At 47.6% G+C, this 15,817-nt stretch overlaps 18 non-coding genes across 18 annotated transcripts; all 18 read left to right on the plus strand.

Annotated features, from left to right (window-relative positions):
- The first annotated feature begins 119 nt into the window (after nucleotides 1-119).
- On the plus strand, nucleotides 120-191 carry trnaw-cca (transfer RNA tryptophan (anticodon CCA)). Its single transcript has one exon. It is a non-coding gene; the product is annotated as a tRNA-Trp (tRNA).
- A 201-nt stretch (nucleotides 192-392) lies between these two features.
- trnas-uga (transfer RNA serine (anticodon UGA)) lies at nucleotides 393-474 on the plus strand. The gene has a single exon. It is a non-coding gene; the product is annotated as a tRNA-Ser (tRNA).
- A 2,157-nt stretch (nucleotides 475-2,631) lies between these two features.
- trnaw-cca (transfer RNA tryptophan (anticodon CCA)) lies at nucleotides 2,632-2,703 on the plus strand. Its single transcript has one exon. It is a non-coding gene; the product is annotated as a tRNA-Trp (tRNA).
- Nucleotides 2,704-2,904: 201 nt separating this feature from the next.
- On the plus strand, nucleotides 2,905-2,986 carry trnas-uga (transfer RNA serine (anticodon UGA)). Its single transcript has one exon. It is a non-coding gene; the product is annotated as a tRNA-Ser (tRNA).
- Nucleotides 2,987-4,853: 1,867 nt separating this feature from the next.
- On the plus strand, nucleotides 4,854-4,925 carry trnaw-cca (transfer RNA tryptophan (anticodon CCA)). The gene has a single exon. It is a non-coding gene; the product is annotated as a tRNA-Trp (tRNA).
- A 201-nt stretch (nucleotides 4,926-5,126) lies between these two features.
- Nucleotides 5,127-5,208, plus strand: trnas-uga (transfer RNA serine (anticodon UGA)). Its single transcript has one exon. It is a non-coding gene; the product is annotated as a tRNA-Ser (tRNA).
- Nucleotides 5,209-5,493: 285 nt separating this feature from the next.
- trnae-uuc (transfer RNA glutamic acid (anticodon UUC)) lies at nucleotides 5,494-5,565 on the plus strand. The gene has a single exon. It is a non-coding gene; the product is annotated as a tRNA-Glu (tRNA).
- A 991-nt stretch (nucleotides 5,566-6,556) lies between these two features.
- trnas-uga (transfer RNA serine (anticodon UGA)) lies at nucleotides 6,557-6,638 on the plus strand. Its single transcript has one exon. It is a non-coding gene; the product is annotated as a tRNA-Ser (tRNA).
- Nucleotides 6,639-6,923: 285 nt separating this feature from the next.
- trnae-uuc (transfer RNA glutamic acid (anticodon UUC)) lies at nucleotides 6,924-6,995 on the plus strand. Its single transcript has one exon. It is a non-coding gene; the product is annotated as a tRNA-Glu (tRNA).
- Nucleotides 6,996-7,996: 1,001 nt separating this feature from the next.
- On the plus strand, nucleotides 7,997-8,078 carry trnas-uga (transfer RNA serine (anticodon UGA)). Its single transcript has one exon. It is a non-coding gene; the product is annotated as a tRNA-Ser (tRNA).
- A 285-nt stretch (nucleotides 8,079-8,363) lies between these two features.
- On the plus strand, nucleotides 8,364-8,435 carry trnae-uuc (transfer RNA glutamic acid (anticodon UUC)). Its single transcript has one exon. It is a non-coding gene; the product is annotated as a tRNA-Glu (tRNA).
- Nucleotides 8,436-9,430: 995 nt separating this feature from the next.
- trnas-uga (transfer RNA serine (anticodon UGA)) lies at nucleotides 9,431-9,512 on the plus strand. The gene has a single exon. It is a non-coding gene; the product is annotated as a tRNA-Ser (tRNA).
- A 285-nt stretch (nucleotides 9,513-9,797) lies between these two features.
- Nucleotides 9,798-9,869, plus strand: trnae-uuc (transfer RNA glutamic acid (anticodon UUC)). The gene has a single exon. It is a non-coding gene; the product is annotated as a tRNA-Glu (tRNA).
- Nucleotides 9,870-11,369: 1,500 nt separating this feature from the next.
- trnaw-cca (transfer RNA tryptophan (anticodon CCA)) lies at nucleotides 11,370-11,441 on the plus strand. Its single transcript has one exon. It is a non-coding gene; the product is annotated as a tRNA-Trp (tRNA).
- A 201-nt stretch (nucleotides 11,442-11,642) lies between these two features.
- Nucleotides 11,643-11,724, plus strand: trnas-uga (transfer RNA serine (anticodon UGA)). The gene has a single exon. It is a non-coding gene; the product is annotated as a tRNA-Ser (tRNA).
- A 3,172-nt stretch (nucleotides 11,725-14,896) lies between these two features.
- trnaw-cca (transfer RNA tryptophan (anticodon CCA)) lies at nucleotides 14,897-14,968 on the plus strand. Its single transcript has one exon. It is a non-coding gene; the product is annotated as a tRNA-Trp (tRNA).
- Nucleotides 14,969-15,169: 201 nt separating this feature from the next.
- On the plus strand, nucleotides 15,170-15,251 carry trnas-uga (transfer RNA serine (anticodon UGA)). The gene has a single exon. It is a non-coding gene; the product is annotated as a tRNA-Ser (tRNA).
- Nucleotides 15,252-15,535: 284 nt separating this feature from the next.
- trnae-uuc (transfer RNA glutamic acid (anticodon UUC)) lies at nucleotides 15,536-15,607 on the plus strand. The gene has a single exon. It is a non-coding gene; the product is annotated as a tRNA-Glu (tRNA).
- The last annotated feature ends 210 nt before the right edge of the window (nucleotides 15,608-15,817 follow it).

A 15,817-nucleotide genomic window follows, 5' to 3' on the forward strand; every position in this document is an offset into this window, starting at 1 on the left:
TTTTTTCTGTTGGCGACACTCACAGGCGATGCAGTGAAGTTGCAGTGAAGTTGTCATGATGTCACATGTGTCCCTGATGGTCCAATGGCTGATGGCTATCCTCAAAGGATATCAGAAAAGGCTCTGTGGCGCAATGGTAGCGCGTCTGACTCCAGATCAGAAGGTTATGTGTTCAACTCACATCAGGGTCATAATGAACTTTCAATTTTGTTTTATCCATCTTCACGAGTTCACCAACCAGACAAACTTTAGCTGCAACAGAAAACTTTGATATGTACCTGGAATTATGCAAGTCTGCACAATCACCTGCCTTGAAGACAGGAGGAACAATCTTTAAATAAAAGGAATTGCATTTGTTTATCTGATTCTGCAGATTCACACGTTTTAGAGTGGTTGTTGTGGCCGAGTGGTTAAGGCGATGGACTTGAAATCCATTGGGGATTCCCCGCGCAGGTTCGAATCCTGCCAACAACGATTAATGGGGAAGAAAAGGCTTGTTAAATCTACGATGTCTTAACCTCAGACAAGACTGTGATTTATAACTCATCCATCAGGGGCCTCATTTACAAAGAGTGCAATGCACAAGAACTGTCCGTACGCTCACGGTCTGATGTTCAGAAAGTAACTTGAATGTGACCTGATGGTCTAATGGCTAGGATTTGGTGCTTTCACCACCACGGTCCGGGTTCAATTCCCGGTCAGGGAAGAAATGTCTGTTTTTCTCCTTCAGTTGTGTATATTTTTTGTGCATCTGTCGGATGGTGGCGGCCTCACCTCTTCTTGATTCTGACAAAATATATATATATATATAAGCTAGGGGTGGGTTAAAAATATCGATATATCGATATTGTATCGATATGCATGTGTAGGAACGATTATCGATACATAAATCCAAGTATCGATTTAATTTTTTTTTTTTTTTTTTTAATCCCGATTTTTTCCCCCATTTTATCACCCAGTGCTCCTACCTAAGTCAGTCCTGGGCATTGCTCCATCTACCAACCCCGGGAGGCCCTGCACTGAGCTCAAGTCTCCTCCTTAATTGAGGAGTGAGCAGGCTGCTTCTTTTCACCAGGCAGGGTGGGGTTTCTCTGGCCGGACGTGGCGCGTGGAAGGATTATGTTACTCCCTTATTGTAACCAGAATATCGATATCGAATCGTATCGTATCGGAAATCGTATCGTCTTGGGACCTAGTGTATCGGAATCGTATCGGGAGGTCAGTGATGATACCCAGCTCTAATATAAGCCATATGTATAGAACTTGAATACACCTTACGGTGATACTTGGACACGTCATCAGTGATTGACCCGGGGTCACAGGGTGTTTCTGGTCTTTAACAATCGTACACCCTCACCCGGGCGACCCAGCCGGGGGTGATCAATCCCCGGCTTGTGTCCAAGTAGCGCACCACAGATCCCCCTTACGGATCCACAGCACCGCAAGGCCTTTTCTGCGGCCTCGAGGATGTTCTTGGTGGCTCTCCTCAACTGCAGTCCTCTAACTCCAAGGAGTTTGAGCACTCTCTGGAGTGAATGTCCTGCGAAACTTCTGCACTCATTTTCAACTGGCTCGCAGCGGGCTCTCCAGCCATTGCTCCGGCACTCTGTGGTGAGCTCAGAGTATTTGGCCTCACCAATCCAGCCCTCCCAGGGGACAGTCAGTTCCAGCAGGACCACTTGCTTGGTGGACTCCAAAGTTAATACCATATCTGGGGGGAGTGAAGTGGCAGTTATGCTAGCTGGGAACTTGAGTTGCCTTCCCAGATCAACTTGGAGCTGCCAGTAACGAGCGGTAGCGAGGAGTCCTCCTGCGGAGTTTGGCTGGTGTTTTGCATTCTGCCCAGCTCTAACAAATGTGATTGACTGCTTCGGGGCGACCTGGGTCTTGCTGTTCTGTATCGCTGTGCAGATGGAATCCGCCAAGGATTTTAGAACTTGGTCGTGGCGCCAGCAATACCGCCCCTTTCCTAACGCCTTTGGGCAGCAGCTCAGAATGTGCTCCATGGTGCCCCTCCTCTGGCACAACTTGCAATCAGGCGTATCTGCCAGGCCCCAGGTGTGCAGGTTGGCCGGGCTTGGGAGGACGTTGTACACTGATTGAATTAGGAACTTTGTGCGCAGAGGTTCAGCTCTCCAGAGTTCTTCCCAGGTGAGTTTGCGAGGTTCTGCATGCTCCCACCTTGTCCACGCCCCTTGCTTGGACATGCCGGCCATCTTTCTGCAGCGTTCCTCCTCCATCTCAGCACGTATCTCCTCTTGGACCAGTTGGCGCTTCTCCTTTCCACGAGCGTGGTCGTAGTGTGGCTTGAGAAAGCTGCCAAGGCCTGCCCTCCCCATTGCCATGGTTCCAACCAAGGTTTTATATACTTAGATAAGTCAGTCACACCTTGTTCAAACACTGGATGTAATTAAAAATAAATTAATGAATAAAGCTGCAAGTGTAGAACATCTCATATATTTTACATCTATTTTTCTCTGCATCATAGTAACCTACGAACCCCTTGATGGACTGTCTCAGGGACTTTAAAACATGGATGAAGCTTCATGAAAACAAGACGGAAGTTATTTGGTTTGGAAGGTGTGCCCGCTATGATCAGATTGGTTTACAACCTCAGAGGATATGAGAAAAGGCTCTGTGGCGCAATGGTAGCGCGTCTGACTCCAGATCAGAAGGTTATGTGTTCAACTCACATCAGGGTCATAATGAACTTTCAACTTTGTTTTATCCATCCTCACGAGTTCACCAACCAGACAAACTTTGGCTGCAACAGAAAACTTTGATATGTACCTGGAATTATGCAAGTCTGCACAATCACCTGCCTTGAAGACAGGAGGAACAATCTTTAAATAAAAGGAATTGCATTTGTTTATCTGATTCTGCAGATTCACACATTTTAGAGTGGTTGTTGTGGCCGAGTGGTTAAGGCGATGGACTTGAAATCCATTGGGGATTCCCTGCGCAGGTTCAAATCCTGCCAACAACGCTTAATGGAGAAGAAAAGGCTTGTTAAATCTACGATGTCTTAACCTCAGACAAGACTGTCATTTATAACTCATCCATCAGGGGCCTCATTTACAAAGAGTGCAATGCACAAGAACTGTCCGTACACCGCTTTCTACGCTTACGGTCTGATGTTCAGAAAGTAACTTGAATGTGAGAACTTGTGGTGCTTCAAGCACCGATCATTTCTGGCGTATGCACATTTGTAAAGTTCTTTCTGTTGGCGACACTCACTGGCGATGCAGTGAAGTTGTCATGATGTCACATGTGTACCTGATGGTTTAATGGCTAGGATTTGGTGCTTTCACCACCACGGTCCGGGTTCAATTCCCGGTCAGGGAAGAAATGTCTGTTTTTCTCCTTCAGTTGTGTTTATTTTTTGTGCATCTGTCGGATGGTGGCTGCCTCACCTCTTCTTGATTCTGACAATATATATATATATATATAAGCCATATGTATAGAACTTGAATACACCTTACGGTGATACTTGGACACGTCATCAGTGATTGACCCGGGGTCACAGGGTGTTTCTGGTCTTTAACAATCGTACACCCTCACCCGGGCGACCCAGCCGGGGGTGATCAATCCCCGGCTTGTGTCCAAGTAGCGCACCACAGATCCCCCTTACGGATCCACAGCACGGCGAGGCCTTTTCTGCGGCCTCGAGGATGTTCTTGGTGGCTCTCCTCAACTGCAGTCCTCTAACTCCAAGGAGTTTGAGCACTCTCTGGAGTGAATGTCCTGCGAAACTTCTGCACTCATTTTCAACTGGCTCGCAGCGGGCTCTCCAGCCATTGCTCCGGCACTCTGTGGTGAGCTCAGAGTATTTGGCCCTCTTGCGCTCATTGGCCTCACCAATCCAGCCCTCCCAGGGGACAGTCAGTTCCAGCAGGACCACTTGCTTGGTGGACTCCAAAGTTAATACCATACCTGGGCGGAGTGAAGTGGCAGCTATGTTAGCTGGGAACTTGAGTTGTCTTCCCAGATCAACTTGGAGCTGCCAGTAACGAGCGGTAGCGAGGAGTCCTCCTGCGGAGTTTGGCTGGTGTTTTGCATTCTGCCCAGCTCTAACAAATGTGATTGACTGCTTCGGGGCGACCTGGGTCTTGCTGTTCTGTATCGCTGTGCAGATGGAATCCGCCAAGGATTTTAGAACTTGGTCGTGGCGCCAGCAATACCGCCCCTTTCCTAACGCCTTTGGGCAGCAGCTCAGAATGTGCTCCATGGTGCCCCTCCTCTGGCACAACTTGCACTCAGGCGTATCTGCCAGGCCCCAGGTGTGCAGGTTGGCCGGGCTTGGGAGGACGTTGTACACTGATTGAATTAGGAACTTTGTGCGCAGAGGTTCAGCTCTCCAGAGTTCTTCCCAGGTGAGTTCGCGAGGTTCTGCATGCTCCCACCTTGTCCACGCCCCTTGCTTGGACATGCCGGCCATCTTTCTGCAGCGTTCCTCCTCCATCTCAGCACGTATCTCCTCTTGGACCAGTTGGCGCTTCTCCTTTCCACGAGCGTGGTCGTAGTGTGGCTTGGGAAAGCTGCCAAGGCCTGCCCTCCCCATTGCCATGGTTCCAACCAAGGTTTTATATACTTAGATAAGTCAGTCACACCTTGTTCAAACACTGGATGTAATTAAAAATAAATAAATGAACAAAGCTGCAAGTGTAGAACATCTCATATATTTTACATCTATTTTTCTCTGCATCATAGTAACCTACGAACCCCTTGATGGACTGTCTCAGGGACTTTAAAACATGGATGAAGCTTCATGAAAACAAGACGGAAGTTATTTGGTTTGGAAGGTGTGCCCGCTATGATCAGATTGGTTTACAACCTCAGAGGATATGAGAAAAGGCTCTGTGGCGCAATGGTTGCGCGTCTGACTCCAGATCAGAAGGTTATGTGTTCAACTCACATCAGGGTCATAATGAACTTTCAATTTTGTTTTATCCATCCTCACGAGTTCACCAACCAGACAAACTTTAGCTGCAACAGAAAACTTTGATATGTACCTGGAATTATGCAAGTCTGCACAATCACCTGCCTTGAAGACAGGAGGAACAATCTTTAAATAAAAGGAATTGCATTTGTTTATCTGATTCTGCAGATTCACACATTTTAGAGTGGTTGTTGTGGCCGAGTGGTTAAGGCGATGGACTTGAAATCCGTTGGGGATTCCCCGCGCAGGTTCAAATCCTGCCAACAACGCTTAATGGGGAAGAAAAGGCTTGTTAAATCTACGGTGTCTTAACCTCAGACAAGACTGATTTATAACTCATCCATCAGGGGCCTCATTTACAAAGAGTGCAATGCACAAGAACTGTCCGTACACCGCTTTCTACGCTCACGGTCTGATGTTCAGAAAGTAACTTGAATGTGAGAACTTGTGGTGCTTCATGCACCGATCATTTCTGGCGTATGCACATTTGTAAAGTTTTTTCTGTTGGCGACACTCACTGGCGATGCAGTGAAGTTGTCATGATGTCACATGTGTCCCTGATGGTCTAATGGCTAGGATTTGGTGCTTTCACCACCACGGTCCGGGTTCAATTCCCGGTCAGGGAAGAAATGTCTGTTTTTCTCCTTCAGTTGTGTTTATTTTTTGTGCATCTGTCGGATGGTGGCTGCCTCACCTCTTCTTGATTCTGACAATATATATATATATATATAAGCCATATGTATAGAACTTGAATACACCTTACGGTGATACTTGGACACGTCATCAGTGATTGACCCGGGGTCACAGGGTGTTTCTGGTCTTTAACAATCGTACACCCTCACCCGGGCGACCCAGCCGGGGGTGATCAATCCCCGGCTTGTGTCCAAGTAGCGCACCACAGATCCCCCTTACGGATCCACAGCACGGCGAGGCCTTTTCTGCGGCCTCGAGGATGTTCTTGGTGGCTCTCCTCAACTGCAGTCCACTAACTCCAAGGAGTTTGAGCACTCTCTGGAGTGAATGTCCTGCGAAACTTCTGCACTCAATTTCAACTGGCTCGCAGCGGGCTCTCCAGTCATTGCTCCGGCACTCTGTGGTGAGCTCAGAGTATTTGGCCCTCTTGCGCTCATTGGCCTCACCAATCCAGCCCTCCCAGGGGACAGTCAGTTCCAGCAGGACCACTTGCTTGGTGGACTCCAAAGTTAATACCATACCTGGGCGGAGTGAAGTGGCAGCTATGTTAGCTGGGAACTTGAGTTGCCTTCCCAGATCAACTTGGAGCTGCCAGTAACGAGCGGTAGCGAGGAGTCCTCCTGCGGAGTTTGGCTGGTGTTTTGCATTCTGCCCAGCTCTAACAAATGTGATTGACTGCTTCGGGGCGACCTGGGTCTTGCTGTTCTGTATCGCTGTGCAGATGGAATCCGCCAAGGATTTTAGAACTTGGTCGTGGCGCCAGCAATGCCGCCCCTTTCCTAACGCCTTTGGGCAGCAGCTTCTGGAATTATGGAATTATGCAAGTCTGCACAATCACCTGCCTTGAAGACAGGAGGAACAATCTTTAAATAAAAGGAATTGCATTTGTTTATCTGATTCTGCAGATTCACACATTTTAGAGTGGTTGTTGTGGCCGAGTGGTTAAGGCGATGGACTTGAAATCCATTGGGGATTCCCCGCGCAGGTTCAAATCCTGCCAACAACGCTTAAAGGGGAAGAAAAGGCTTGTTAAATCTACGGTGTCTTAACCTCAGACAAGACTGATTTATAACTCATCCATCAGGGGCCTCATTTACAAAGAGTGCAATGCACAAGAACTGTCCGTACACCGCTTTCTACGCTCACGGTCTGATGTTCAGAAAGTAACTTGAATGTGAGAACTTGTGGTGCTTCATGCACCGATCATTTCTGGCGTATGCACATTTGTAAAGTTTTTTCTCATGGCGACACTCACTGGCGATGCAGTGAAGTTGTCATGATGTCACATGTGTCCCTGATGGTCTAATGGCTAGGATTTGGTGCTTTCACCACCACGGTCCGGGTTCAATTCCCGGTCAGGGAAGAAATGTCTGTTTTTCTCCTTCAGTTGTGTTTATTTTTTGTGCATCTGTCGGATGGTGGCTGCCTCACCTCTTCTTGATTCTGACAATATATATATATATATATATATATATATAAGCCATATGTATAGAACTTGAATACACCTTACGGTGATACTTGGACACGTCATCAGTGATTGACCCGGGGTCACAGGGTGTTTCTGGTCTTTAACAATCGTACACCCTCACCCGGGCGACCCAGCCGGGGGTGATCAATCCCCGGCTTGTGTCCAAGTAGCGCACCACAGATCCCCCTTACGGATCCACAGCACGGCGAGGCCTTTTCTGCGGCCTCGAGGATGTTCTTGGTGGCTCTCCTCAACTGCAGTCCACTAACTCCAAGGAGTTTGAGCACTCTCTGGAGTGAATGTCCTGCGAAACTTCTGCACTCAATTTCAACTGGCTCGCAGCGGGCTCTCCAGTCATTGCTCCGGCACTCTGTGGTGAGCTCAGAGTATTTGGCCCTCTTGCGCTCATTGGCCTCACCAATCCAGCCCTCCCAGGGGACAGTCAGTTCCAGCAGGACCACTTGCTTGGTGGACTCCAAAGTTAATACCATACCTGGGCGGAGTGAAGTGGCAGCTATGTTAGCTGGGAACTTGAGTTGCCTTCCCAGATCAACTTGGAGCTGCCAGTAACGAGCGGTAGCGAGGAGTCCTCCTGCGGAGTTTGGCTGGTGTTTTGCATTCTGCCCAGCTCTAACAAATGTGATTGACTGCTTCGGGGCGACCTGGGTCTTGCTGTTCTGTATCGCTGTGCAGATGGAATCCGCCAAGGATTTTAGAACTTGGTCGTGGCGCCAGCAATGCCGCCCCTTTCCTAACGCCTTTGGGCAGCAGCTTCTGGAATTATGGAATTATGCAAGTCTGCACAATCACCTGCCTTGAAGACAGGAGGAACAATCTTTAAATAAAAGGAATTGCATTTGTTTATCTGATTCTGCAGATTCACACATTTTAGAGTGGTTGTTGTGGCCGAGTGGTTAAGGCGATGGACTTGAAATCCATTGGGGATTCCCCGCGCAGGTTCAAATCCTGCCAACAACGCTTAAAGGGGAAGAAAAGGCTTGTTAAATCTACGGTGTCTTAACCTCAGACAAGACTGATTTATAACTCATCCATCAGGGGCCTCATTTACAAAGAGTGCAATGCACAAGAACTGTCCGTACACCGCTTTCTACGCTCACGGTCTGATGTTCAGAAAGTAACTTGAATGTGAGAACTTGTGGTGCTTCATGCACCGATCATTTCTGGCGTATGCACATTTGTAAAGTTTTTTCTGTTGGCGACACTCACTGGCGATGCAGTGAAGTTGTCATGATGTCACATGTGTCCCTGATGGTCTAATGGCTAGGATTTGGTGCTTTCACCACCACGGTCCGGGTTCAATTCCCGGTCAGGGAAGAAATGTCTGTTTTTCTCCTTCAGTTGTGTTTATTTTTTGTGCATCTGTCGGATGGTGGCTGCCTCACCTCTTCTTGATTCTGACAATATATATATATATATATATATAAGCCATATGTATAGAACTTGAATACACCTTACGGTGATACTTGGACACGTCATCAGTGATTGACCCGGGGTCACAGGGTGTTTCTGGTCTTTAACAATCGTACACCCTCACCCGGGCGACCCAGCCGGGGGTGATCAATCCCCGGCTTGTGTCCAAGTAGCGCACCACAGATCCCCCTTACGGATCCACAGCACGGCGAGGCCTTTTCTGCGGCCTCGAGGATGTTCTTGGTGGCTCTCCTCAACTGCAGTCCACTAACTCCAAGGAGTTTGAGCACTCTCTGGAGTGAATGTCCTGCGAAACTTCTGCACTCAATTTCAACTGGCTCGCAGCGGGCTCTCCAGTCATTGCTCCGGCACTCTGTGGTGAGCTCAGAGTATTTGGCCCTCTTGCGCTCATTGGCCTCACCAATCCAGCCCTCCCAGGGGACAGTCAGTTCCAGCAGGACCACTTGCTTGGTGGACTCCAAAGTTAATACCATACCTGGGCGGAGTGAAGTGGCAGCTATGTTAGCTGGGAACTTGAGTTGCCTTCCCAGATCAACTTGGAGCTGCCAGTAACGAGCGGTAGCGAGGAGTCCTCCTGCGGAGTTTGGCTGGTGTTTTGCATTCTGCCCAGCTCTAACAAATGTGATTGACTGCTTCGGGGCGACCTGGGTCTTGCTGTTCTGTATCGCTGTGCAGATGGAATCCGCCAAGGATTTTAGAACTTGGTCGTGGCGCCAGCAATGCCGCCCCTTTCCTAACGCCTTTGGGCAGCAGCTTCTGGAATTATGGAATTATGCAAGTCTGCACAATCACCTGCCTTGAAGACAGGAGGAACAATCTTTAAATAAAAGGAATTGCATTTGTTTATCTGATTCTGCAGATTCACACATTTTAGAGTGGTTGTTGTGGCCGAGTGGTTAAGGCGATGGACTTGAAATCCATTGGGGATTCCCCGCGCAGGTTCAAATCCTGCCAACAACGCTTAAAGGGGAAGAAAAGGCTTGTTAAATCTACGGTGTCTTAACCTCAGACAAGACTGATTTATAACTCATCCATCAGGGGCCTCATTTACAAAGAGTGCAATGCACAAGAACTGTCCGTACACCGCTTTCTACGCTCACGGTCTGATGTTCAGAAAGTAACTTGAATGTGAGAACTTGTGGTGCTTCATGCACCGATCATTTCTGGCGTATGCACATTTGTAAAGTTTTTTCTGTTGGCGACACTCACTGGCGATGCAGTGAAGTTGTCATGATGTCACATGTGTCCCTGATGGTCTAATGGCTAGGATTTGGTGCTTTCACCACCACGGTCCGGGTTCAATTCCCGGTCAGGGAAGAAATGTCTGTTTTTCTCCTTCAGTTGTGTTTATTTTTTGTCGGATGGTGGCTGCCTCACCTCTTCTTGATTCTGACAATATATATATATATATATAAGCCATATGTATAGAACTTGAATACACCTTACGGTGATACTTGGACACGTCATCAGTGATTGACCCGGGGTCACAGGGTGTTTCTGGTCTTTAACAATCGTACACCCTCACCCGGGCGACCCAGCCGGGGGTGATCAATCCCCGGCTTGTGTCCAAGTAGCGCACCACAGATCCCCCTTACGGATCCACAGCACGGCGAGGCCTTTTCTGCGGCCTCGATGATGTTCTTGGTGGCTCTCCTCAACTGCAGTCCTGTAACTCCAAGGAGTTTGAGCACTCTCTGGAGTGAATGTCCTGCGAAACTTCTGCACTCAATTTCAACTGGCTCGCAGCAGGCTCTCCAGCCATTGCTCCGGCACTCTGTGGTGAGCTCAGAGTATTTGGCCCTCTTGCGCTCATTGGCCTCACCAATCCAGCCCTCCCAGGGGACAGTCAGTTCCAGCAGGACCACTTGCTTGGTGGACTCCAAAGTTAATACCTTACCTGGGCGGAGTGAAGTGGCAGCTATGTTAGCTGGGAACTTGAGTTGCCTTCCCAGATCAACTTGGAGCTGCCAGTAACGAGCGGTAGCGAGGAGTCCTCCTGCGGAGTTTGGCTGGTGTTTTGCATTCTGCCCAGCTCTAACAAATGTGATTGACTGCTTCGGGGCGACCTGGGTCTTGCTGTTCTGTATCGCTGTGCATATGGAATCCGCCAAGGATTTTAGAACTTGGTCGTGGCGCCAGCAATACCGCCCCTTTCCTAACGCCTTTGGGCAGCAGCTCAGAATGTGCTCCATGGTGCCCCTCCTCTGGCACAACTTTCACTCAGGCGTATCTGCCAGGCCCCAGGTGTGCAGGTTGGCCGGGCTTGGGAGGACGTTGTACACTGATTGAATTAGGAACTTTGTGCGCAGAGGTTCAGCTCTCCAGAGTTCTTCCCAGGTGAGTTCGCGAGGTTCTGCATGCTCCCACCTTGTCCACGCCCCTTGCTTGGACATGCCGGCCATCTTTCTGCAGCGTTCCTCCTCCATCTCAGCACGTATCTCCTCTTGGACCAGTTGGTGCTTCTCCTTTCCACGAGCGTGGTCGTAGTGTGGCTTGGGAAAGCTGCCAAGGCCTGCCCTCCCCATTGCCATGGTTCCAACCAAGGTTTTATATACTTAGATAAGTCAGTCACACCTTGTTCAAACACTGGATGTAATTAAAAATAAATAAATGAACAAAGCTGCAAGTGTAGAACATCTCATATATTTTACATCTATTTTTCTCTGCATCATAGTAACCTACGAACCCCTTGATGGACTGTCTCAGGGACTTTAAAACATGGATGAAGCTTCATGAAAACAAGACGGAAGTTATTTGGTTTGGAAGGTGTGCCCGCTATGATCAGATTGGTTTACAACCTCAGAGGATATGAGAAAAGGCTCTGTGGCGCAATGGTAGCGAGTCTGACTCCAGATCAGAAGTTTATGTGTTCAACTCACATCAGGGTCATAATGAACTTTCAATTTTGTTTTATCCATCCTCACGAGTTCACCAACCAGACAAACTTTAGCTGCAACAGAAAACTTTGATATGTACCTGGAATTATGCAAGTCTGCACAATCACCTGCCTTGAAGACAGGAGGAGCAATCTTTAAATAAAAGGAATTGCATTTGTTTATCTGATTCTGCAGATTCACACATTTTAGAGTGGTTGTTGTGGCCGAGTGGTTAAGGCGATGGACTTGAAATCCATTGGGGATTCCCCGCGCAGGTTCAAATCCTGCCAACAACGCTTAATGGGGAAGAAAAGGCTTGTTAAATCTACGGTGTCTTAACCTCAGACAAGACTGATTTATAACTCATCCATCAGGGGCCTCATTTACAAAGAGTGCAATGCACAAGAACTGTCCGTACACTGCTTTCTACGCTCACGGTCTGATGTTCAGAAAGTAACTTGTGGTGCTTCATGCACCGATCAATTCTGGCGTATGCACATTTGTTTTTTCTGTTGGCGACACTCACTGGCGATGCAGTGAAGTTGTCATGATGTCACATGTGTCCCTGATGGTCTAATGGCTAGGATTTGGTGCTTTCACCACCACGGTCCGGGTTCAATTCGCGGTGAGGGAAGAAATGTCTGTTTTTCTCCTTCAGTTGTGTTTATTTTTTGTGCATCTGTCGGATGGTGGCTGCCTCACCTCTTCTTGATTCTGACAATATATATATATATATAAGCCATATGTATAGAACTTGAATACACCTTACGGTGATACTTGGACAAGTCATCAGTGATTGACCCGGGGTCACAGGGTGTTTCTGGTCTTTAACAATCGTACACCCTCACCCGGGCGACCCAGCCGGGGGTGATCAATCCCCGGCTTGTGTCCAAGTAGCGCACCACAGATCCCCCTTACGGATCCACAGCACGGCGAGGCCTTTTCTGCGGCCTCGAGGATGTTCTTGGTGGCTCTCCTCAACTGCAGTCCTCTAACTCCAAGGAGTTTGAGCACTCTCTGGAGTGAATGTCCTGCGAAACTTCTGCACTCAATTTCAACTGGCTCGCAGCGGGCTCTCCAGCCATTGCCCCGGCACTCTGTGGTGAGCTCAGAGTATTTGGCCCTCTTGCGCTCATTGGCCTCACCAATCCAGCCCTCCCAGGCGACAGTCAGTTCCAGCAGGACCACTTGCTTGGTGGACTCCAAAGTTAATACCTTACCTGGGCGGAGTGAAGTGGCAGCTATGTTAGCTGGGAACTTGAGTTGCCTTCCCAGATCAACTTGGAGCTGCCAGTAACGAGCGGTAGCGAGGAGTCCTCCTGCGGAGTTTGGCTGGTGTTTTGCATTCTGCCCAGCTCTAACAAATGTGATTGACTGCTTCGGGGCGACCTGGGTCTTGCTGTTCTGTATCGCTGTGCAGATGGAATCCGCCAAGGATTTTAGAACTTGGTCGTGGCGCCAGCAATGCCGCCCCTTTCCTAACGCCTTTGGGCAGCAGCTCAGAATGTGCTCCATGGTGCCCCTCCTCCGGCACAACTTTCACTCAGGCGTATCTGCCAGGCCCCAGGTGTGCAGGTTGGCCGGGCTTGGGAGGACGTTGTACACTGATTGAATTAGGAACTTTGTGCGCAGAGGTTCAGCTCTCCAGAGTTCTTCCCAGGTGAGTTCGCGAGGTTCTGCATGCTCCCACCTTGTCCACGCCCCTTGCTTGGACATGCCGGCCATCTTTCTGCAGCGTTCCTCCTCCATCTCAGCACGTATCTCCTCTTGGACCAGTTGGCGCTTCTCCTTTCCACGAGCGTGGTCGTAGTGTGGCTTGGGAAAGCTGCCAAGGCCTGCCCTCCCCATTGCCATGGTTCCAACCAAGGTTTTATATACTTAGATAAGTCAGTCACACCTTGTTCAAACACTGGATGTAATTAAAAATAAATAAATGAACAAAGCTGCAAGTGTAGAACATCTCATATATTTTACATCTATTTTTCTCTGCATCATAGTAACCTACGAACCCCTTGATGGACTGTCTCAGGGACTTTACAGTTTTTCACAGTTGCTAACGCCCAAAAAGCAAAAATTTGGCACAATTTGCACAACCTTCACTTCATGTACCAATTGCTCGACCATAAGTTGGCACTACTTCACACTCCCTTATCTGCATTAGAGTCTGACTTTCCTTCTTTACACTCTGATGTCAATTACAAATCACCTTGCTGTCAAAACACTACACACAATGTTCAGTCGTTGAACACACTTCTCAAGTAAAATCTCAAAGCATCAAACTACAACACACAAATATTCAAATCTCTAAACTTTGAGGTCTGTTGAGCAATTTGCAGTCAGGACTGCAGTATAAAAGTGCCTTGAGCCTCTGTTTTGTTTGGTGAACAATGTAGAACATTGGAGAGAACCAGAGAAGGAGAGAGGTAAGAGGAGGAGGAGGAGAAAGAAGAAGGAGAGTTACCATCTCTAATGAGATACGGGCAACCGTGGTAGACCACGTTCTCAACCATGGTTTGAGCATGAGGGAGGCTGGCCAGAGGGTCCAACCCAACCTCAGAACGAACGGAATCTATTTGCCTTGTTTACTGTAATACTGTATATCAATAGAATACAGTGTGCTCACAGTATTTGCATTTTGCAGGACTGAAAGAGAACCATACCGTGGAGGAAGAGCACGGATTTTCACAGAGGAGCAGGAGACAGATGTTGTAAATATTGTTCGTGAGAACAATACAATCACGCTCCGGCAACTACAGTCTAGGATCCTGGCTGACCATGGCACTTTCAGGGACATCCACACTGTCAGCCTATCAACATTAGATAGAATCATCTAATCATTAGGAATTATGTTAGGATGAAGCAGGTCTACTTTTGTTTTGTGAGGGGGGGTTCACTGTACTGTACTGTTCTGTGTGTGCTAAAATTAAACTTTTTTTGGTTGCATATTTGTGTGCTGTTTTATGTTTGACTATACAAAAGTAGGCCTACAGACATTTTACAAAAGGAGAAAAAGCACATTTTCCAAAGTCATTGTCATTCATATGGTGTGTTCTGTTTCTATAATTGTGTTTTCAGTTTTGCACCTAAGTGTGCTGTAAATGCTTGGTAGTGTGCAGACAAATGCTTAGTTGTGTGTACTCAATGAATGGTATGTGTGTGGCATTTGAAAAAATGGCTGTGTGTACCAAATGAAAACACGAGTTCCATTTTGTGAACAGGTAAGAGATTTGATGGCAAAGAGTCATCTTGCAAAGGGAGTGTCAGGTTTAGCATTTTGTGTGTGAGGTTTTCAGATCTGTGTGTTCAGTTTGAAAAAAGCTGTTATTGTTTTGAGAAATGGGTATTAACGATTGTGAAAAACTGTAAAACATGGATGAAGCTTCATGAAAACAAGACGGAAGTTATTTGGTTTGGAAGGTGTGCCCGCTATGATCAGATTGGTTTACAACCTCAGAGGATATGAGAAAAGGCTCTGTGGCGCAATGGTAGCGCGTCTGACTCCAGATCAGAAGGTTATGTGTTCAACTCACATCAGGGTCATAATGAACTTCCAATTTTGTTTTATCCATCCTCACGAGTTCACCAACCAGACAAACTTTAGCCGCAACAGAAAACTTTGATATGTACCTGGAATTATGCAAGTCTGCACAATCACCTGCCTTGAAGACAGGAGGAACAATCTTTAAATAAAAGGAATTGCATTTGTTTATCTGATTCTGCAGATTCACACATTTTAGAGGGGTTGTTGTGGCCGAGTGGTTAAGGCGATGGACTTGAAATCCATTGGGGATTCCCCGCGCAGGTTCAAATCCTGCCAACAACGCTTAATGGGGAAGAAAAGGCTTGTTAAATCTACGATGTCTTAACCTCAGACAAGACTGATTTATAACTCATCCATCAGGGGCCTCATTTACAAAGACTGCAATGCACAAGAACTGTCTGTACACTGCTTTCTACGCTCACGGTCTGATGTTCAGAAAGTAACTTGAATGTGAGAACTTGTGGTGCTTCATGCACGATCAATTCTGGCGTATGCACATTTGTAAAGTTTTTTCTGTTGGCGACACTCACTGGCGATGCAGTGAAGTTGTCATGATGTCACATGTGTCCCTGATGGTCTAATGGTTAGGATTTGGTGCTTTCACCACCACGGTCCGGGTTCAATTCCCGGTCAGGGAAGAAATGTCTGTTTTTCTCCTTCAGGTGTGTTTATTTTTTGTGCATCTGTCGGATGGTGGCTGCCTCACCTCTTCTTGATTCTGACAATATATATATATATATATAAGCCATATGTATAGAACTTGAATACACCTTACGGTGATACTTGGACACGTCATCAGTGATTGACCCGGGGTCACAGGGTGTTTCTGGTCTTTAACAATCGTACAC

The sequence above is a fragment of the Cololabis saira genome, chromosome 20, assembly GCF_033807715.1.
Source record: "Cololabis saira isolate AMF1-May2022 chromosome 20, fColSai1.1, whole genome shotgun sequence".
NCBI lineage: Eukaryota > Metazoa > Chordata > Actinopteri > Beloniformes > Belonidae > Cololabis > Cololabis saira.